This window comes from Pristiophorus japonicus, chromosome 1 (assembly GCF_044704955.1).
Source record: "Pristiophorus japonicus isolate sPriJap1 chromosome 1, sPriJap1.hap1, whole genome shotgun sequence".
In the NCBI taxonomy this organism is placed as follows: domain Eukaryota; kingdom Metazoa; phylum Chordata; class Chondrichthyes; family Pristiophoridae; genus Pristiophorus; species Pristiophorus japonicus.
Window position 1 is genome coordinate 227,946,578 of NC_091977.1, and position 23,794 is coordinate 227,970,371.

General features: G+C 44.1%; 1 long non-coding RNA gene across 2 annotated transcripts; it reads left to right on the forward strand.

Annotated features, from left to right (window-relative positions):
* The first annotated feature begins 2,081 nt into the window (after positions 1-2,081).
* LOC139242603 (uncharacterized) lies at positions 2,082-23,239 on the forward strand. 2 transcript variants are annotated; one of them, XR_011589324.1, is made up of 2 exons: positions 2,082-2,268; positions 22,239-23,239. It is a non-coding gene; the product is annotated as an uncharacterized lncRNA (long non-coding RNA). The 2 variants fall into 2 exon arrangements; XR_011589308.1 differs by having other exon boundaries at positions 22,255-23,239.
* Positions 23,240-23,794: the final 555 nt, after the last annotated feature.

A 23,794-nucleotide genomic window follows, 5' to 3' on the forward strand; every position in this document is an offset into this window, starting at 1 on the left:
GTAAGACAGGAACACTAATTGTCTATCATATAGCTAAGAAAGAAAATTGTTTGATACCTTCAGCTCAAGGCTTAGAGATGAGAAATTGAAAGCTCAAAAAAACATTTTTGCTTAGATGATTCCCGTCTGCCTAGACGGATTGCTCCTATGCAGTTTGATGCTAACTACAAAGCTTCCAGCGGTATTATATAACACATCATTACATTAGTTCCAATCTTCATATGTGGTTTTTGGAGAAGAGTAAACACTCTCAGGGTGGAATTGAATAAAGTTATTAGGCAGAGAAGTAGCATTGCAAAACCAATATGTGTTTGTAATTATTTTGCAGCATCACAATGTTCTGGTTGATCCTGGGTGCAATCTTAACTACCAACAGTGCTTTGTTAAATCTGTATTAGATTACTAGCAGATCAACCGTTAGTGAGTTGGAGGATATGCTGTTATGTGTAATATCAGGGTCACTTATTTATAGTGACCAAAAATTTAACTTTTAGAATTTAGAATGACATTCTGACATGCTTACTGCTGCTTTGTGAACAGAAAAGAAAGAATTTGCATTTCTATAGCGCTTTTCACAACCTCAGGACATCCCAAACCACTTTACAGCCACTGAAGTACTTTTTGAAGTGTAGTCACTGTTGTAATGTAGGAAACACGGCAACCAATTGTACACAGCAAGATCCCACAAACAACAATGTGATAATGACCAGATCATCTATTTTTGTGATGTTGGTTGAGGGATAAGTATTGACCAGGACACCGGGGAGAACTCCCCTGCTTTTCTTCGAAATAGCGCTGTGGGATCTTTTACGTCCACCCAATAGAGCAATCGGTTTAACGGGCTCAATTTTCCCCAGTGTTTGTGCCGTTTTTTTTGAACAGGCTGCTTTTTTTGACCTAAGTTTAAAAAACTACAGTTTCCCCGATCAATTTGCACCAGCGTAACTCAGTTAGTTATGATTTTTTTAGATACGTTATTTTTTCAGCCAGAGGAGGCGTAACCTGCTTTCGCACTAATTCTGGCCATTTAGGCAAGTTTGGCCAGCTGAGAGTTACTCCAGTTCTTCTTAGGCCAGTGTATGTGGCCTCTGCAGAAAAACCTTCTGGAGAATTGAAGAAATCGGTGCAGGTAGGTGCAGCAGATGCCCGGACAGCGGCAGCAGGAAAGGTAAGAGGGGGAGAGAAAGAGAGGGTGGGGGAGAGGGGTGGGTGGGGAGAGAGAGAGTGGAGGTGGAGTGGGGCAGAGAGGGTGGGATGGGGGGAAACCTTTTGGGCGTAGTTAGGTGCAGGGACCGGGAGGGAGGAGGTTACTCAGCCTGGGATAGGGGCGAGGGGAGCGGACTGGGAGACCATTCAGCCTGGAATAGGGACGACACCGGCAAGGGACTCAGGGGCTGGGGGGGTGGAGCAGGACCGGCAAGCCCTGCGGCCAGAGTTAGGGGCGGGGATCGGCACCGGCATCGGGAGCGGTGGGGGACTTTAATAATTGGAGGTAAGTTGCTGCAATATATTTTAAAGTGTTTTTAAGTTGATGCAATGTGTTTTAATGTGTTTTTAAGTTGATGCAATGTGTTTTAATGTGTTTTTAAGTTGATGCAATGTGTTTTAATGGCCCTGAAATTCCAGCCTCCTCGGGTCTGTATGAAGTGTGCACGGACCCGGGAAGGCATCGGAAAAGCCGAATTTCGGCGCACAATGCGCATGCACTAACACCGGCTTTTCCGATCTATCAAGTTTCTGGCTTGACAGATGGCCGCATCTCAGGAAGAAGGACATTCCCACGGCAGAAATTGGGCTATTTGTCCACCTCTTGCCCTGCGATTGTCCTTAAAACTACTTTTACCAGCATAAGAGTTTAAAAACATATCAAAAACATATAAAAATAAAATTTAAAATACATATTTATGTTAAAAACCCTGCCCACTCAGGTAATTTTATTTTAAAAAATAATTAAAACTTTTTTAAAAAATCTGCAAATATTTTTTTTCAAAAACATTTCTATCAATTTTTTAATTTCTATTATGTATTTATGTGAGGTGTTTTTTTAAATGTTTTATGTAGTGTTTAGGTGGTTGGGGTGTTTCTCATTCATAATAATAGAAGTTTCGGACTTACGAAACTCCTATTACTATGAATGAGAAAATACTTCACCGTGATTGGGAGGCCCGGCCCACGTGACTCCTACGGACGTCCCAACGTGAACCCACTTCGTTGCGTAAGAAGAGGAGGCCTCGAGTCCGGAATCTCTGGTGAGCGTTCGGCCAAAAGGTAAGTGCACATCTTTTCTCCTATTTTTAGTCGAACGCCCGCGGGAAGAAGAAACCGGGATTTCTGCACCATTGTTTTTTTAAGTTGATGCAATATGTTTTAATGTGTTGTGAGCTGGCTGTATGCTTCACTTTGCAGCCTCAGCCCGCATTGTGTTCCTGGTTACCGTGGCAACCCGATCTTTTTGGCACAGATCAAGGCTTCACCCTAAAACTAAAGGACAGGTTAGGCTGTGCCAAAATAAAGAAGACCAACGGGGAAACTTAGAACATTTTTTTTTGGCGTACTTATGCCCCCAAAAAATGGGCGTAAGTCTTCAAGTACGCCAAAAAAAAGCTTTGGGGAAAATTGAGCCCAACGTCTCATCTGAAAGACGACCTCCGACACTACATCACTCGCTCAGCACTACACTGGAGTGTCAGCTTAGATTTATGTGCTCAAGTTTCTGGAGTGGGACTTGAACCCTTAATCTTCTGACTCAGAGGTGAGAGTGCTACCCACTTTTACCATTTTTAAAGCTGAGGTTTATGTTGGCAACAAGGCATGCAAGAGGTAGCAGTTCGAGGTAAGTAAGTGGTACATAGCAATACTGGGTGAGTTTCAGCTGCATTGATGGCAGTGTTAGGTTTTAGCAGCATTCTTCTTTCTTTAGGATGTCCCCAGGCAGTCTGCTGGTGCAATGTAGACTTCAATCCTAGTGATGCTTGGAAAGCCGAATAGAGTTCACAAAAGTCACAAACAAACACCTCGTGAAAGGCTGGAGGTCAACTGAAAATTTCAAAACTGAGATTGATAGATTTTGTCAGGCAAAGCTATTAAGGGTTACGGAACCTAGGCAGATAGATGGAGTTAAGATACAGATCAGCCACGATCTAATTGAATGGTGGAATAGACTGGAGGGGCTGAATGGCCTCCTCCTTTCTAATGAGTTTACATAGGTGTTTTTTTTCCAATATAAATGTGACATAGTAATTTATAATGGAAAAAGTGAGACAGAAATGTGAGAATGGATGTAGACAGGAGGTGCATATATTATAGAAAGATCGATGTCAACAGGATTGAAATCTGCTGTAAATTATTTGTAGTTAGTTCATTGTAATCAATGCTAAGCCATATTCAGTAAATATTTCAAAGCTTTCATGAGAATTGTTCCTGTCACGCCTAGTGCTGGCTGTTAAAACTGATCCTGATGTACAAGCCACTAAATTGGCATCAATTGCTAATTCTAGTCTACCAATCCTCAAGACAGTTGACAAGTACACACTTAAAAAATAGATTTTTTTAAATCTATCTTTACTATAGAAAGGTCACCTTATCCTTGAATTATTACTTGAACAATCATAGCAATGCAAAGCGAGTGACAGCAACTATTAGGACATGTTTCTGCAAAAGGATTTAATAAGAACAAAGATACAGTGGTGAGAATGATCTTAGTCCAACTATTGCACTACTAGGCTTTCTGGGGCTTCGGTGGATATCCTAGGTGCCTGCAATTTAAAATTGCAGTCAGCAGGATTGAGGAGGGGCGGGGTTGCGGAAGTGGGTGCTGAGTGGGTGAGGGTGGGGCAAAGGTGAGGGGGTAAGTCTCCCACTCCATTTTAAGTGCGTCCCTGACCAGTTTCTACCAGACACGGGATTAAAATCCCACCCCAAATTCCCACCTTCATGTGTAGGCGACGTAGAGGAAAGGAAATGCTGCCAGTGCAATCAAGGCCTTTATGTTGTATTTTTCTTCGGATCCAAGCAAATCAGCAGTGAAGTGAACTGACTGGCCTCATTTCTCCACTGTCAGCTCATCTGACCAATTACTGATAGCTGTCGATGGACTTTGGCAATGTAAAGGGTGCTGGTTTCATGATGAATGCAGAAAATCTGAACAACAGTTCCAAATGAAAGATGTGGGCACTTACAGGTAATGGCTGCACATGGGAACAAGTATTGTTTCAAGATTTAATACGTTCAAAATGAGTTTTAGATATTTTTCAGCCTTGGTCAAGGCTGGGTGAGTTTGGAAGAAGTGGCACAAAACAGATTCTGTGGGCAAGTGGCAGAGCATTTCAGGACCTGAGACCCATCTGCTGTAAAATGGATGAGTTCAGTGCAACAACAACAACTTGTATTTATATAGCACCTTTTAATGTAGTAAAACATCCTAGGACGCTTCACAGCAGCGATTTATGAAATAAAATTTGACACCGAGCCACATAAGGAGATATTAGGACAGGTGACCAAAAGCTTGGTCAAAGAGGTTGATTTTAATGAGGAGAAGGAGAGGCAGAAAAACAGAGAGGTTTAAGGAGGGAATTCCAGGGCTTAGGGCCTCAACAGCTGAAGGCACAACCGCCAACGGTGGAGTGATGAAAATCAGGGCTGTGCAAGTTGCTGGAATTGGTGGAGTGCAGAGGTCTCAGAGGGTTGTAGGGCTGGAGGAGGTTACAGAGATAGGGAGGTGGGGGGGCGGGCGAGGGCAAGGAGGGATTTGAAAACGTGGGTCAAAAGTTTAAAATCGAGACGTTGCCGGACCGGGAGCCAATGTGGGTCAGCGAGCACAGGGGGATGATGGGTGAATGGGACTTGGTGCGAGTTAGGATGCGAGCAGCATCTGTTGATAATTCCTCCTTGTCCACTGAGGTTAAAAGGAATTGCAAAAGGAATGTCTGTGCTACCAGTATAAAAACATACAAGGCAAAGGGATAGAATTTCCATGGGAATTTGCCCCAATCTCCCACCATAACTTTGGCAGAAGATCAGCCAAAATCTTGGAGTTAGAAACATAGAAACATAGAAACATAGAAAATAGGTGCAGGAGCAGGCCATTTAGCCCTTCTAGCCTGCACCGCCATTCAATGAGTTCATGGCTGAACATGAAACTTCAGTACCCCCTTCCTGCTTTCTCGCCATACCCCTTGATCCCCCGAGTAATAAGGACTTCATCCAACTCCCTTTTGAATATATTTAGTGAATTGGCCTCAACTACTTTCTGTGGTAGAGAATTCCACAGGTTCACCACTCTCTGGGTGAAAGAAGTTTCTCCTCATCTCGGTCCTAAATGGCTTACCCCTTATCCTTAGACTGTGACCCCTGGTTCTGGACTTCCCCAACATTGGGAACATTCTTCCTGCATCTAACCTGTCTAAACCCGTCAGAATTTTAAACGTTTCTATGAGGTCCCCTCTCATTCTTCTGAACTCCAGTGAATACAAGCCCAGTTGATCCAGTCTTTCTTGATAGGTCAGTCCCACCATCCCGGGAATCAGTCTGGTGAATCTTCGCTGCACTCCCTCAATAGCAAGAATGTCCTTCCTCAAGTTAGGAGACCAAAACTGTACACAATACTCCAGGTGTGGCCTCACCAAGGCCCTGTACAACTGCAGCAACACCTCCCTGCCCCTGTACTCAAATCCCCTCGCTATGAAGGCCAACATGCCATTTGCTTTCTTAACTGCCTGCTGTACCTGCATGCCAACCTTCAATGACTGATGTACCATGACACCCAGGTCTCGTTGCACCTTCCCTTTTCCTAATCTGTCACCATTCAGATAATAGTCTGTCTCTCTGTTTTTACCACCAAAGTGGATAACCTCACATTTATCCACATTATACTTCATCTGAGTTAAGGCGCATACAGTCATTTACAGCATTTCTCTCTGAGGATTTCTTCTGATCTTCTTCTGAAGTTAGGGCAGGAGATCGGGAGAACTTCAGCGGAAATTCCAGGCGAAACTCAAACAAAAATGCCCAAAATCCGAGGGATGTACAACTGTTGAGATGACGAGGAAGTCGCCTCTCTTGGCCAGTGATGCTGACATGTGGATGCAGCAAATCACCAGAATGTACGAGTCAGAGAAAGCCCTTCCCTCACTTACAGGCTAATGAGGCTCGCACAACCCAACAATGTGAGCTCTTAGTGCTACTCGCAGGGAAATGATCAGGGAGCGCACTTCAGCATATTGTCACCATTTCTTTTGTTGCAGTCAGTGGATGGGAGTGGAAAATCTCCCAGATGCCCATATTAAACCATGCTTGAGCTACCACGAATATTGGGCCAAATAGCTGTGATATATTCCTTATGACATCATAAACACACAGACTCCAAGATGGCTGTTAACTCCAGGAACTTGTCAGGTGACCTGTCACCTGATGCTTTTATTCTTGTAAACAGCAATGGCTACATTACCACAGTAATCCACTAGGTGAGCAGTAGTCCACTAGGTGGAACTATATTACACTTGCTGGAGTGTGGCATTTTGCGCATGTCCCATTACTTAGTCTTTTTCCTGAACCCTTCAGCTTGAATATAATTTGCTCTGTAACTTGCTGGAAATGCGAGCTGATAACGGGGCATCTGGGATCTCAGTGAATGACAGGATCCACAGTCTATCTCATTAACCAATGAGATTTAAGGACTGAGGAAGGAACAGGAATGACAGAGCAGGAAATGGGGTGAAATGGAATCAAATCAGGTACAGGAAGAGAAATAAAGAGAGGGAACGAAAAACTGGATTAAGAGAAAGAGAAAAAGAGACAGAAAGGAAAATAAGAAAAAAAAATTAAAATGTTTAATTTGAAATTTTTACAATCTCTAGGTAGAATTAACTACGTGTAGCAATGAGATTGAACAGTTTAAGTTGTTCCCTTTCTGAGTCGGAGAGGTTGATTGGCATTGCAGGAACATAAATAATATTGTTAAAAAGGTACTTACCCTGTAAGTTCCAGCCTTAACTTGCTGTGATGAGTTTAATGAGCAATTAATATGCTGAAAATAACGGAGAGGCTAAGGGCGAGATACCATTTGTGCAAAGCAATCGGTGAAGTGGGGAAAATCGGCTTGGAGCTTCGCAACTCTTCATCCCCTGAACTCGCTGGGCGACTTACGCATTAATAATGGCGTGTGCAGTTAACACACTCTTACTGTTCCAAGAAGATTTGGGCGATTGTGATATAACTCATTTGTTATTAACTGGACCATTTAGAACTTGCCGGGCTTATTGCATATGAGAAACTATGGGGTAAAATTCCTCTTTCAACAAAATTGGAGAAGGCCAATTTTCCCCGTTACTAAGCACCCACGAATTAAACTAACTTTGCAGAAATTGCTTGTTTCAAAGCCGGGCACTCCCTGATTTCATTACTGGGTCAATTATGGAGAAAAACAGGTATGATCCCATTTTTTCTTCAGAAGAGCAATTCCAGGCCTGAAGACTTTGCATTTTAATAGTCAGATGAAGCTGAGGTAATGAAAAGAAAATGCTGTGGTAGCTTTGTAATCTGGTTTCCAGGACAACAGTAAGACCCTAGAGGTGAATTCTATGTGTGATGTTGTACCAGTTCAATCACCGCGTTTAATGCATCAGGACTGCAGTCGCAACTAAAATAGTGTTTGAGAATTTATAGTATCGTATCCACAGAGTGCTGCTAAATGTCATGTGTAAATTACAGTATACACTTAGGCTGCATTCAGCATGAGTGAATTCTTAAAATGCTCACTTTGAATAGCAGGTCAAAGGGGAGTCCTTCACAATTTATATATATAATTAATTGGATAAAACAGCCTGAAGCCTAGTAGTGAGATATTTGTAATGTTTCGGGATAAAATAGCAATGACGATATCATTTTGCATTTAGGGCTTTTAGCAGAATTGGTAGAAAAAACATGTTCAGTCTCAGAATAAGGGGTCGGCTATTTAGGACTGAGATGAGGAGAACTTTCTTCACTCAAAGGGTTGTGAATCTTTGGAATTTTCTACCTCAGAGAGCTGTGGATGCTGTCATTGAATATATTCAAGACTGAGATCGATAGATTTTTAGGTACTACGGGAATCAGAAGATATGGTGATAGGGTGGGAAAGTGGAGTTGAGGTCGAAGATCAGCCATGATCTTATTGAATGGTGGAGCATGCTCGTGCCAAATGATCTATTCCTGCTCCTATTTCCTATGTTTTTATGCTCATAGTAGGACCCGTGGGATAGTGTACAACATAATCGGTTAGCAGCTTGGCTAACTATCACGGGATAGTCAGCATAGAGGACTACAGTAAAGCAAGAGGCATAGAAACCACAAACATACATTAGATGTGATTCGGTGGAAGCTTTAGAACATTTGGTGTGAAATAATGCAAAATAGCTCAATAATACAGATGCCAGCATCAATACCAGTATATTATGAATGTATTCAGTGTGATAAAGGGTAACACATGGCTTAGATTAGATCCTTATGATTCTGCAGGGCAAAGCCAATAAAGCAAGTTATGTTGTCAGTTTAAGACAAATTTAAGAAGCATCAAAGAATCTGTGTAAAGAATTATGGCCTAGTTTGGAGACAATGGGGCTGAAATTGCCCTTGTCCTTAAGGCATGTTACCACCGCAAATCGACGACCATGCTGCGGAGTGGAGTGGCCGCCGGCTTTTCGTGGAATGGCCACTGATAGCCCAACTGCCCTCTTGGATTTTCCCAGTGGTGCCCCGATACTCCCCCCTCCCCACCCCCCACTGCTCCGCTGCTGCCGATCCATCTTAAGCACGTCATCGCCATGCGCACCGACGACCTAACCCCCCCGACAGCGACATTTCCCTTTGAAAATCTTCGGCCCGCTCGGCAGTGCCAAAACAAGCTCTTTCCCGGTGGTCCAGTGAGGCTGTGGCCTTCTGCAGCAGTGGTATGGCTTCTCTTAAAGGGGAGGATGCACTGCTACTGCCACCATGTTTTTTTTTTGTCGACGTGACAAATATGCCCCTGGGTTTGGCCGGGCCGCCTGGCACCTCCTCTTGGGTGCCAGGCTGCTGGCCTGGCCGAAACCCTTCCTGGTGACCCAGTGGCCCGAAGTTTAAAAATTGCGGCAGCTCTCCCCTTTAAGTGAATGGGAGAGCTGTGGTGACATAGCTCCGTGATGATGTCATCGTGGTGGTGACTCCGTTCCGCACCCAACTTCCGCCCCTCAGTTGCTGTCACCGCCACATCTTTGCCCCTCAGGTGTAGTCACCGCCCCCATTGAGACCGACTTCCGGATCAAAACAAAAAAAAACAAAGAGCCGAATGTCGCGCAAGAATCGACCTGAACCGCTGCGGTAAAGGGCGGGGGGCAATTTCTAGATTTAGCTTGTATTATCCTGGAAAGAGTATGAATCTTTATAACCATGCAAGTTTTTCCTATCTTCCGTCAATAAGATGTGGAGTTTATTTATATTCCAGCTAAATTGAAATAAGTATGGTGCCATATACTGATGCAGTAGTATATGACACATAAGGATCGCATGACAATAATCTCAGAATCGATAGGTTGAGCAAGTCATCTGACATTGCTTACAAACTGCCTTTGAGCTGTATAAATCGGATAATTTTCAGTAGTTCTCTGATATTCTGCACTGAGAACTCGCCTGGATTGGTTACTAGCACGCAGACATCGATGGATATCCTACTTGTAAGTATATTGACATGTAGATATTAATAACAACAACAACTTGCATTTATATAGAGCCTTTAACACAGTAAAACATTCCAAGGTGCTTCACTGGAGCGTTATCAAGCAAAATTTGACACCGAGCCACATAAGGATATATTAAGACAGGTGACCAGATGTTCGGTCAAAGAGGAAGGATTTAAGGAGCAGCTTAAAGGAGGAGAGAGAAGCGAAGAGGTTTAAGAACATAAGAACATAAGAAATAGGAACAGGAGTAGGCCATATGGCCCCTCGAGCCTGTTCCGTCATTCAATAAGATCATGGCTGATCTGATCATGGACGCAGCTCCACTTCCTCGCCTGCTCCCCATAACCCCTTATCCCCTTATCGTTTAAGAAACTGTCTATTTCTGTCTTAAATTTATTCAATGTCCCAGCTTCCACAGCTCTCCGAGGCAGCAAATTCCACAGATTTACAACCCTCTGAGAGAAGAAATTTCTCCTCGTCTCTGTTTTAAATGGACGGCCCTTTATTCAAAGATCATGCCCTCTCGTTCTAGTCTCCCCCATCAGTGGAAACATCCTCTCTGCAACCACCTTGTCAAGCCCCCTCATAATCTTATACGTTTCGATAAGATCACTTCTCATTCTTCTGAATTCCAATGAGTAGAGGCCCAACCTTCCTCATAAGTCAACCCCCTCATCCCCGGAATCAACCTAGTGAACCTTCTCTGAACTGCCTCCAAAGCAAGTATATCCTTTCGTAAATATGGAAACCAAAACTGCACGCAGTATTCCAGGTGTGGCCTCACCAATACCTTGTATAGCTGTAGCAAGACTGCCTTGCTTTTATATTCCATCTCCTTTGCAATAAAAGTTAAGATTTAGGGAGGAAATTCCAGAGCTTATGGCCTGGGCAGTTGAAGGCAAGGCCACCAATGGTACAGCAAAGAAAATTGGGGATGTTCAGGAGGACAGAATTAGTAGAGCACAGAGATCTCGGAGGGTTGTAGGGATTCAGAAAGTTACAGAGATAGGGAGGGAGCGAGACCATGGAGGGATTTGAAGACCAGGATGAGAATTTTAAAATTGACTTGATGCCAGACCCAACAGGTTAATTTGCATCTATATCATTTGGATTCATCGACTTGATGAATCTAACAGGATCTGGGTTTAAATTAAGCCTGGATTGATGGGCCATAGATTCCCCTGTGTGCTGTCTGTGAGAGTCCTGTGTGAATTGTTTTCTCAATGTCACCAGAATTTATTTTTAATGGCTCCGGCACAGTAGATATTCCTTTGTTTATTTATTTAATTATCTTCAGTGGGCCAATATCTCAGTCATTTGTCTAAACGGTACTGGGGTATGGGAAGTTACAGTCGAGAAATTTTGTGCTGTCTGTACTTATCACTTTGGTCGACTTTCTAACCTATTCTTATTACTAACGATGCCCACATTTCTAGTTTAAACACCGTGTGTAATCGCCTGAATACTTTGAGGTCCCATTTATTTTCCACAGTAGAAAATATACTCAGTGAGCAGATTTCCCACTGGCTGTAGCCGATCTAAGGCATCCAAGATCAAAAAAAGGAATTTGCATGAATATCGAATTAAATTTATTGTTGAATAAAGTATAAAAACAAAACAACTGTAAGAGTAAAAAGTGGAAATGTCACACTGGTATAGTATGTGGTTTACTTCTGAGAAAATGCACAAGCACATAACAACAACCTGCATTTATATAGTGCCTTTAACACATTAAAACGTCTCAAGGCACTTCACCGGAACGTTATAAAATAAAATTTGACACCGAGCCACATAATGAGATATTAGGACAGGTGACCAAAAGCTTGGCCAAAGAGGAAGGTTTTAAGGAGAGGCTTAAAGGCCGAGTGGTTTAGGGAAGGAAGTCAAATAAAGAGTCACTGGGGATGCTGAGTCAATTCTTGGATTTGAAGCAGGAGGACATAGCCCATGTCAAAAAAAAATCCCATATCACCCCCAACCCATGGCAGTGGTTGAGGAATAGAGAGGGCAACTACATCTGTCTCAGCAAGGTATTTCTGTACAGTCACCATGGTGGACTCTTTGAGTTATGAAAGTTTTGTAGAACCCACTAGGATCTGGCTTGTGTCTTCTCAAACTAGTTTCTCTACAGTACATCTCAAATGCAAAGTTGGCAGGAGTATACTATACTCAATCAGTGTTTCTTCATTGTAGCCAGTCACTCACAAGAATACCTTTCCATTGTCAAACGCCAAGGCAAAACATCTTTTGAAAGTAAATGGAACAACATGGCATCCAGATCTACCCCATGGAATATCCGATAGTAAAAGGGGAATTTTGTTTTATTGAAAGGAGACTGGAAAGGTTAGCAAAAAGATTTGTTATTCATTTTCCCTTAAATATTTAATAATTTCTCTCATGTGGATGGCTTCTCTGGCAACTCTCTTGTTCCATTAATATCACATCACTTCTGAGAAAGCTGGCAAATGCACTGGATGGCTCAGGCACCTTAACAAATAGCTATTGCTGCCTATTAAAATTGAATCTCTACTCACTCTAATTAATGTGCCTTGTAACAAATATTGTCAGTGAAGCACTGAACTGCCACTGTCATTTCAAGGTCTCTAATATTAATTTTCTAATCATTCATTAACTAGCAATAGCCGCAAACAGGCTTCCCCTCCTGCATGTTCCACCACACATCAATTGTCTTCTATGAGAAGGCCTCCATTTTTGCATTTCTTGGTTTTTCTCTCTCCACCCCTGCTACTCTTTTTTCTTTAGTTGTTTTCATAATACTGGCTTTGGTATGGCTCCTTATAACTCACCAAGGCTTCTTCGACAGCACCTCCAAAACCTGCGACCTCCACCACCTAGAAGGAAAAGGACATCAGGTGCATGGGAACATCACCACCTCCCATGTTCCCCTCTAAGTCACACACCATCCTGACTTGGACATATACTAATAGAAAGAAAGAATTTTCATTTATATAGTGCCTTTTCATGAGCTCAGGACATCCCAAAGCACTTTACAGCCAATGAAGTACTTTTGAGTTGTAGTCACTGTTGTCATGTAGGAAATGTGGCAGCCCATTTGCACACAGAAAGCTCCCACAAACAGCAATGAGATAATGACCACATAATCTGTTTTAGTTATATTGGTTGAGGAATAAATATTCTGAGTACACACAACAACCAAATATAATTACAGAACCCCCTTCATTGAAGGAATAAATTGACAGGTACAACACAGCCAAAGAATGCTGTACCTGTCAAGGCCTCTCTGTACCTGAGGCAACATGGGGGAGGGGAAGTGCCTGACATAGCAGGTCTCAGTCCCCTGTTCCTCTCCATAGTGTCTGAGAATGGAACAATCCCCAGTCACTGCACAAAGGAAAGAAAGATTTGCATTTATATAGCACCTTTCATAACCTCAGTATGTCCCAAAGCGCATTACAGGCAATTCATTTTTTTTTAAGTGTAGTCACTGTCGTGATGTGGGCAACATGGCAGCGAATTTGTGCACAGCAAGGTTATTAATACAACGATGATAATATGATGGATACAGAAGAAAGTAGATTTCAGAGCTCTCATTGCTTTTTGTTTTAGGTGTTGAAAGACCCTCGTTATATTCTTGTCACACTCACTGAGTATAACAACAGCATGATTTATATGGCAGGATTTTTCCATGGCAGTTAATGTGCACAGGGTTACTGGTAGCTAAATCCTGGCTGTGGCAGATGGAAGTTCAGAGGAAAAACAATTCAGAACGAGCTTTATTTTTGGCTTGCAGTGGTTTATAAAGAATAAGCGCTGAGTGACACTGGAGGTTAATGGAAAGTTTGTTTCCCACATCCATACATCCATCCATCTATCTGTCTATCTATCTATCTATTTATCTGTCTATCTGTCCGTCCATCTGTCTGTCTGTGTCTCTCTTATTGTGCCCAATTTCAGGCGCCACACTTTAGGATGTCAAGGCCTTGAAGAGGGTACAGAGGTAGTTTACCAGGAGGATACCAGGGATGAGGGAATTCAGAGAGTGGAGAAGCTGGGGTTGTTCTCCTTAGAGCAGAGAAGTGGAGACCTAATAGAGGTACAGGTACAGCGTCGAGAATCCGGATGCCTCGGGACCGAGGCCACTCCGGATTCTGTGTATTTCCGGACTTCGGAAGGTCTTTGTGACACACCAAATCTGGAAATGCCCGAGCCCAGGTTCGTGTATTTCTGGACTTCGGAACGTCTTTCTGACGTCCTGAATCCAGAAACGCCTGGGCCAAGGTAAGTAGGTAGGGAAGGGGGGGGGATCAGGTGGCTGGGCGGCAGCGGGGGTGGTTGGCCCGAGTCGGGGGCAATGTCGGCGGCGGCCCGAGGAGGGGGAGAGGTCGGCAGTGGCCAGAGGTGGGTGAGAGGTCGGCAGCGGCCAGAGGTGGGTGAGAGGTCGGCAGTGGCCCGAGGTGGGTGAGAGGTTGGCGGGGGAGTGGTCGGCAGCAGCCAGAGGTGGGTGAGAGGTCGGGAGCGGCCCGAGGTGGGTGAGAGGTCGGCAGCGGCCAGAGGTGGGTGAGAGGTCGGGAGCGGCCCGAGGTGGGTGAGAAGTCGGCAGCGGCCCGAGATGGGTGAGAGGTCGGCAGCAGCCCGAGGTGGGTGAGAGGTCGGCGAGGGAGTGGTCGGCAGCAGCCCGAGGTGGGTGAGAGGTCGGCAGCGGCCTGAGGTGGGTGAGAGGTCGGCGAGGGAGTGGTCGGCAGCAGCCCGAGGTGGGTGAGAGGTCGGCAGCGGCCCGAGGTGGGTGAGAGGTCGGCAGCAGCCCGAGGTGGGTGAGAGGTCGGCAGCGGCCCGAGGTGGGTGAGAGGTCGGCAGCGGCCCGAGATGGGTGAGAGGTCGGCGGGGGAGTGGTCGGCAGCGGCCCGAGGTGGGTGAGAGGTCGGCGGGGGAGTGGTCGGCAGCAGCCAGAGGTGGGTGAGAGGTCGGCAGCGGCCCGAGATGGGTGAGAGGTCGGCGGGGGAGTGGTCGGCAGCGGCCCGAGGCGGGGGAGAGGTCAGCGGTGGCCCGAGGCGGGGGAGAGGTCAGCGGTGGCCCGAGGCGGGGGAGAGGTCAGCGGTGATCCGAGGCGGGGGAGAGGTCAGCAGCGGCCCGAGGAGGGGATCCTGATTCCACAACATTTTCCGGATTCCAGACGACCCCGCCACGGACCGTCCCAGTGTCCAAATTCCGGAATAGTACGGATTCCGGAACTCCAGATTTTTGACACTCTATTTAAAATTATGAAGGGTTTTGATAGAGCTAACCTCTGGAAAATGAGTCGGTAACCAAAGGTCATAGATTTAAAATAACTGGCAAAAAGAACTTGAGGGAAATGAGGAGATTTTATCACACAGAGGGATGGGAAGATCTGGAACGCATTATCTGAAAGAGCGGTAGAGGCAGATTCCACAGGAACTTTCAAAAGGCAATTGGACATGTACTTGAAGAGGACTGATTTGCAGGGTTATGGAGAAAGAGCAGGGAGTGGAACTAAATTGGACATCGCTTTCAAAGAGCTGGCACAGGCATGACAGGCCGAATGGCTTCCTTCTGTACTGTAAGATTCTATTATTCTTGAGACACGTCAGTAACAATCACTTGGTTGTTTAAAATGGTCCCTATCCTTCACTTGTATCGATGCACTGTGACATTTTCCAAAATGACAGTAATTGCTCCGGTATATTTTTTTCTACTGCTCTTCCAAACGAATACCAGTAGGAAATTAATATCTCCTCACTTTCAGGAAAAAAATTATATTTATCATGTTGGTGCTTCTGCTGTTAGCGTCAGATGTTATCGACTATAATCCCTTTGTGAGCTGTTAATAAGGTTTGTTGCAGGATGCTTACTATTTGAAATAGAGACCTGAGAGAGACCACTGATATGCACTGTCAAATTCTCCCATCGGCCTAGCTTCAACAATCAGCAACACGAACAGTCTCGGATGTGGAAGCTTGGGAGGAAGAAAGCTTATTTGAAAAGAAACCCCAGTATTTACTTTGACAGACCAGCCCTGGAAGGGGTAGCCAATATCTCCATCCATCCATCATAGCAGTCCCTCGGAGTCAAGGAAGTCCCACTCTTAACATGAGTTCTTAGGTGGCTGTACAGTCCAATACGAGAACCACAGTCTCTGTCACAGTGGGAGGGGTATCCAATATCTAACCTGATGAGGAAAAACATTGTCAGGGTGATGGGGAAAGAGCAGGGAGGAGTGGGACTAATTGGATAGCTCTGAAAGAGGTGGCACAGGGACGATAGGCCGAATAGCCTCTTTCTGTGCCATGACTCTGTAGGTAGCACTCTTGCCTCTGAATCAGAAGGTTGTGGGTTTGAGTCCCACTTCCCACTGAGAAGTGCAAAAACTATAGGACAGTATTCGTAGAGGATTTCAACTACCCTAATATTAACTGGGATAGAATTAGTGTGAAGGGTATAGAGGGTGTGGAATTCCTAAAATGCATTCAGGAAAACTTTTTTAACCAGTATGTAGCAAGCCCAACACGGGAGGGGGCAATTCTGGACTTAGTTTTAGGGAATGAAGCTGGGCAGGTGGAAGAGGTATCAGTGGGAGGGCATTTAGGTGCTAGTGACCAAAATTCAGTCAGATTTAAGGTAATTATGGAAAAGAACAAGGATTGATCAGGAATAAAAGTTCAAAATTGGGGGAAAGCCAATTTTGCTAAGCTGAGAGGTGATTTAGCTATAGTGGACTGGAAACAGCTACTTGAAGGTAAATCAGTGTCAGAGCAGTGGGAGGCATTCAAAGAGGAGATCCGGAGTGTTCAGATCAAATATGTGCCCTTAAAGAAAAAGGGTGGGACTAACAAATCTAGAGCCCCCTGGCTGTCTAGGGGCATACAGGGCAGAATAAAGAAAAAAAAGGGAGGCTTATGACAAATACCGAGGGCTCAATACTACAAATCTCTAGAGGAGTATAGAAAGTGCAGGGGTGAAATTTTAAAAGTATTAGGAAAGCAAAGAGGGAGCATGAAAAATTTTTGGCAAGTAAAATCAAGGAAAACCCAAAAATGTTTTATAAATATACTTATCATCATCAATAGCAGTCCCTTGGGTTGAGGATGACTTATTTTCATACCAAAAATGAGTACTCAGGTAACTGATGAACTCATTTTAAACGGCGGAAGATGCCTGTGCGTGAATTCTTTTAACGTGGGGTGGCCGTTGCACATCAGCCATCACACGGGCTTGACAGAGCGAGGTCTTGTTCCAGTGGCAAGGGGATCCAAGACGACTGGAGACCAGGCTCCGCCGCATGTGCCAATACATATACACAAACTCAAACATATTCCTACTGTCCTTCTTCCTTTCAACTTCCCACAGAACCTCTCTCTACGTGGAATTCATAGTACGCAAAGTCAGCCTAACAACTTCACAGCGTTGCTATTGGCCTATGCTGTGCCTTCCCTTAGTCTTGTCCACGCTGTTCCAACTCTGGGCTCCGACCTCTCTGCTCCTCCGTGCCTCATCCATCCTCTCCTTTCCGCTTCTAATCTCTGGACCTCGCTGGTCCCGACCTCCGGACCTCACCGGTTCCGACCTCCGGACATCGCCGGTTCCTCCTTCCGCTCCACCCCAATTCCAGCTGTTAGTGAGGAGAACTTGGCAGGGTCGACTGGGCTGGGTGTGCCTTTATTGTGTCCGAAGCTGGTGCCTCGGTCGATGCCGAGTGGTTTTATTCTATTGATTGATTGACTGAGGTGAACAATGTCACCATTGTTAAGAGCAAGAGAATAACTAAAGAAAGGGTAGGGTCTATTGGAGACCATGAGGGTAATCTATGTATGGAGGCGATGGACATGGGTATGGTTCTTAATGAATACTTTGCGTCTGTTTTCACAAAAGAGAAGATAGATGCAAACACTGCAATCAGGGAGGAGGAGTGTGAAATATTAGATGAAATAAACATAGTGAGAGAGGTGGTATTAAGGGGTTTAGCAGCTTTGAAAGTGGATAAGTCCACAGTCTCGGAAGAACATCCCAGGCTGTTATGCGAAGCAAAAGAGGAAATAGCAGAGGCTCTGACCCTCATTTTCCAATCCTTTCTGGCTTCAGATGTGGTGCCGGAGGACTGGAGGACTGCTAATGTGGTACCTTTGTTTAAGAAGGGAGAAAGGGATAGACCGAGTAATTACAGGCCAGTCAGCCTAACTTCGGTGGTGGGAAAGTTATTGGAAAGAATTCTGAAGGACAGGATAAATCTTCATTTAGAATTACATGGATTAATCAAGGACAATCAGCATGGATTTGTTAAGGGAAGGTTGAGTCTGACTAACTTGATTGAATTTTTTGAGGAGGTAACCAGGAGGGTTGATAAGGGTAGTGCATTTGATATAGTGTGTATGGATTTTAGCAAGGCTTTTGATAAGGTCCCACGTGGGATCTAGGGCACAGTGGCAAATTGGATCCAAAATTGGCTCAAAGGCAAGAACCAGAAGGTAATGGTTGATGAGTGTTTTTGTGACTGGAAGGATGTTTCCAGTGGGGTTCCACAGGGCTCAGTACTAGGTCCCTTGCTTTTTGTGATATACATCATTGATTAGACTTGAATATAGGAGGTATGATTAAGAAGGTTTCAGATTATACTAAAATCGGCTGTGTGGTTGATAAGGAAGAAAGCTGTAGATTGCAGGAAGATATCAATCAACTGGTCAGGTGGGCAGAACAGTGGCAAATGGATTTCAATCCAGAGAAGTGTAAGATAATGCATTTGGGGAGGACTAACAAGGAAAGGGAATACACATTAAATGGTAGGACACTGAGAAGTGCAGAGGAAGAAAGGGACCTTGGAGTGCATGTCCACAGATCCCTGAAGATAGCAGGCCAGGTAGATAAGGTGGTTAAGAAGGCATACGGAATGCTTGCCTTTATTAGCCGAGGCATAGAATACAAGAGCAGAGGGGTTATGCTTGAACTATATAAAACACTAGTTAGGCCACAGCTAGAGTACTGCGTGCAGTTCTGGTCACCGCATTACAGGAAGGATATGATTGCTCTGGAGAGGGTAGAGAGGAGATTTATGAGGATGTTGCCATGAATGGAGAATCTTAGCTATGAGGAAAGATTGGATAGGCTGGGTTTGTTTTCCTTGGAACAGAAGAGGCTGAGGGAAGACCTCATTGAGGTGCATAAAATTATGAGGGGCCTAGATATAGTGGATAGAAATGGCCTATTTCCCTTAGCAGAGAGGTCAACAACAAGGGAGCATAAATTTAAAGTAATTGGTAGAAGGTTTAGAGGGGATTTGAGGGGAAATGTCTTCACCCAGAGAGTTGTGGGGGTCTGGAACTCACTGCCTGAAAGGGTGGTAGAGGCAGAAACCCTCACTACATTTAAAAAGTACTTGGATGTGCACTTGAAGTGCTGTAACCTGCAGGATTACGGATCTAGAGCTAGAAAGTGAGATTAGGCTGGATAACCTCTTGTTGGCTGGCACGGACACGATGGGCTGAAATGGCTTCCTTCCATGCTGTGATTCTATGATTCTATGATTCAGAGACTTGAGCACAAAAATCCAGGCTGACACTCCTGTGCAGTGCTGAGGGAGCGCTGCACTGTTGGAGGTGCTGTCTTTCAGATGAGACGTTAAACCGAGCCCCATCTGCTCTCTCAGATAAATATAAAAGATCCCATGACACTATTAGAAGAAGAGGAGGAGCAGTGTCATGGCCAATATTTATCCTTCAAATCAACATCATTAAAACAGACTGGTCATTATCGCATTGCTATTAGTGAGAGCTTACTGTGCACAAATTGGCTGCCGCGTCTCCTATATTACAACAGTGATGACACTTCAATAAAGTACCTCATTGGCTGTAAAGCACTTTGGGACATCCCTAGGTCATGAACAGTGCTGTATAAATACAAGTCTTTCTTCTTTTTCTTTCAATATGATTCTATGATTAACCCGCAGCATATAGAAGATTAAGGGGTGATCTAATTGAGGTGTTTAAGATGATTAAAGGAGTTAATAGGGTAGAGAGAGAGAAACGATTTCCTCTGGTGGAGGGAATCCAGAACAAAGGGGCACAACCTTAGAATTAGAGCTAGGCCATTCAGGGGTGATGTCAGGAAGCATTTCTTCACACAAAGGGTAGTGGAAATCTGGAACTCTCTCCCCCAAAAAGCTGTTGAGGCTGGGGGTCAATTATAAATTTGAAAATTTAAATTGTTAGATATTTGTTAGCAAGGGTATTAAGGGTTAAGGAACCAAGGCGGGTAGATGGAGTTAAGATACAGATCAGCCATGATCTAACTAAATGGGGGAACAGACTCGAGGCACTGAATGGCCTCCTCCTGTTCCTATGAGTTTACATAGATGGCACTTCTGATCAAGTTATGGCGATGGAACGGGAGCAGCTCCCAGGAAATTCTGGGCCGATGACTTGGATTCAAACAGCCAGTGCAAAATGGTCAAAGGAAAACAGTGCAATCATAGGAGGTCACTCATAAATTACAGAATGAGCTGGATAATATATGTGAGTGAGGCAGAACAATGGCAGATGAGATGTAATTCAGACAAGTGTAAAGATCTGCACTTAGGAATGGTGTTAAAATCAGACAGATAGACAGAACTTGCAATTATATGATCCCAGGACATCCCAAAGCGCTTTACAGCCAATGAAGTATTTTTTGAAGTGTAATCACTGTTGTAATATAGGAAATGCGGCAGCTAGATTGTGCACAGCAAGATCCCACAAACAGCAATGCGATAATGACCAAATAATCTGTTTTTGTGATGTTGGTTGAGGGATAAATATTCGCCAGAACACCAGGCGATAACTCCCTCTGCTCTTCTTCAAAATAGTGGCCATGGGATCTTTTACGTCCACCCGAGAGAGCAGACGGGGCCTCGGTTTAACCTGGCATCCATGACGATTACCCTGGAATCTTTTAAGAGTTAGATGATTAAATTGGGTTGTTAGGAGCCCTCTGGATGGATGAATTAAGGTGGACCAAAAGACTTTCTTCATTTATAGTTATCTTGTGATCTCAAGAATTAGGCAGAACCAAACAGAATTGGACTGCCTGATTTTTGACTTTCACCCAAAACAGGCACAAAGTTGATGGATTGGCAAACAACATCCTTTTCTATCCATGGCTCAGTGACTCTTTTAAAGAACTTTAAGTTATTTAGGCTGGACCTGAATTACACAGCATTTACCTTTCCAAGTGGTCGCTGACTCTGTCCCCGATGATGGATTGTAGCAATCTTCCCACTAGTTGAGAACAAATGTTTTATATGACCTCTATCTGGCAGACTGATCTTCTAGTTGTTAATTGAAACACAATACTTATTCATGGCTCAGTGGGTAGTACTCTCGCCTCTGAGTCAGAACATTCAAGTCCACTCTAGAGACTTGAGTACCAAACTCCAGGTTGACACTTCAGTGCAATACTGAGAGAGTGCCGGCTTTCAGATGAGACATTAAACCGAGACCGTGTCTGCCCTCTCAGGTGGATGTAAAAGATCCCACGGCAATATTTCTTAGAAGATCAGGTGAGTTCTCCCCAGTGTCCTGGCCAATGTTTATCTCTCAACCAAAATCAAAAAAACAGATTATCTGGTGATTTATCCTGCTGCTGTTGTATTTCCTACGTTACAGCGGTGACGACACTTCAAAAGTACTTCATTGGCTGTAAAGCTCTTTGGGTTGTCCTAAGGTCACGAATGGCACTATATAAATATAAGACTTTCTTATTCATGTTAAAGCAACATTCATAACCTTTCTTACTCAGACTGCAGCTAGTAGTAGCATATATAGAGGCTGGAATTGTGACCTTCAATGACAAGTTAGTATGCAACTTCGCTTACAGGTCCATGTCAGTCACATTTTTATTACTTTATTCTGATATTTCAGCATTTCTTTGAGTGTTCTAAATACTAGGCTGAATATGGAATGTAATGATACAGATCAGATTCCATTTAGATCCTTGTTTTCAAATCCCTCCATGGCCTCGCCCCTCCATATCTCTGTAACCTCCTCCAGTCTTACAACTCCCCAAGATCTCTGCACTCCTCCAATTCTGGACTCTTGTACATCCTCAATTTCCATTGCTCCACCATTGGCGGCCATGCCTTCAGCTGCCAAGGCCCTAAGCTCTGGAATTCCCTCACTAAACCCCCCTGCCTCTCTACCTCTTTTTCCTCCTTTAAGACACTCCTGAAAACCTAGCTCCTAGAATAAGCTTTTATTTACCTGTCCTAATATCTATTATATGGCTCAGTTTCAAATTCTGTTTGATAATGCTCCTATGGAGTGCCTTGGGATATTTTACTATGTTTAAGGCGCTATTTAAAATGCAAGTTGTTGTTTTGCTGTAGATTCAAGGACCATAAGCTGAAGGATAAAACTTACCTGCATGTTGGGATAGTGTTTTAATAAAGCTTTTGTTTTACTGTTATATGATAAAAGTAAGTAAAATGTGTATAAGCTTAGTTAACCATGGTAAAAACTGAGAAGCAAAGCATCATGGTAAAATGAGCCATTATTATGTTAACCATTTTTGTAACTGCTGATACAGCTTCGTTTCATCATAGGCAATCCCTCAGAATCGAGGAAGGTTTGCTTCCACTCCCTAAGTGAGTTGTTTGATGGCTGAACAGTCCGATATGAGAGCCACAGACCCTATCACAGATGGGACAGACATTCGTCGAGGGAAGGATCGGTGGGGCTGGTTTGCCGCGCGCTCCTTCCGCTGCCTGCGCCTGGCCTCTTCACGCTCTTTGCGTTGAGATTCGAAGAGCTCAACGCCCTTCTGGATGCACTTTCTCCACCTCGGGCGGTCTTCGGCCAGGGTCTCCCAGGTGTCAGTGGTGATGTCGCACTTTACCAGGGAAGCTTTGAGGGTGTCCTTACAACGTTTTCGCTGTCCTCCTTTGGCTCGTTTACCACGAAGGAGCTCCACATAAAGCATTTGCTTAGGGAGTCTCGTATCTGGCATGCGTACTATGTGGCCTGCCCAGCGAAGCTGATTGAGTGTGGTCAGTGCTTCAGTACTGGGGATGTTGGCCTGGTCGAGGACACTGATGTTGGTCCGCCTGTCCTCCCAGGGGATTTGCAGGAGCTTCATTTGGAACTAGAATGATCAAGGCCAAAATATTAATCAATACAATAAAGGTATGCAGCATGTACCATTTCTTATCATAATTTTGAAAAGCCAAGCTCAGTAATGAATTCTGTGTGAAAGTTCTCAGAGGAGAAATCACCATAACATAGAAGATCAAAGGCAGTAGACTTAGAATGATCTACTGTAAGGCTGGAACAGTTGCAGATTCTCACAGCATTTCAATGGGAGGAAAAATGTATAAAGTAACAGCTATTGAACTCTGGAGGCAGCGCTAACACAGAAGAAGATGGAGGACTACAGTCAACAGAACATAGCAAGGGGCAGCGCCGTAGTCAACTTAGTGGGCTACCGTTGAGATTTCAAGGAACAGATTGTTGACTATCACCTTGTTAAGTATTATTTCTTTGTGCTGGAAGTAAACTACTTAATAAAATCTGTTGTGCTTATTTACAATATACCTGTACCCAGCGAGGTTTGTTGACGTCACGGACATAAATCTCTTGTGACAGATCTAATAAATCTTACAAAGCCTAAAGGTGTACAAGATGTCTAGGGGAATCAAGGAATATGGAGATTGGACGGGAAAGTGGACTTGAGGTCAATGATCAGCCATGATCTTATTGAATGGTGGCGGAGGCTTGATGGGCCGTAGGGCCTACTCCTGCTCCTATTTCTTATGTTCTTATGTTTTATATTTTTATATATCCGTTATAGAAACAGAAGTGGTCATTCTTACCCATTTCATTTAATGGTTTGTGGAAGGTGTTATTAGGTGAGGGAACATTATTGAAACATGAAGGCTAAGAGGAGATTTAATAGAGGTGTTCAAAATCATGAAAGGTTTAGATAGAGTAAATAAGGAGAAACTGTTTCCAGTGGCAGAGGGTCGGTAACCAGAGGACACAGATTTAAGTTAACTTGCAAAAGAACCAGAGGCAGCATGAGGAAACATTCTTTTACATAGTGAGTTGTGATCTGGAATGCACTGCCTGAAAGGGTGGTGGAAGCAG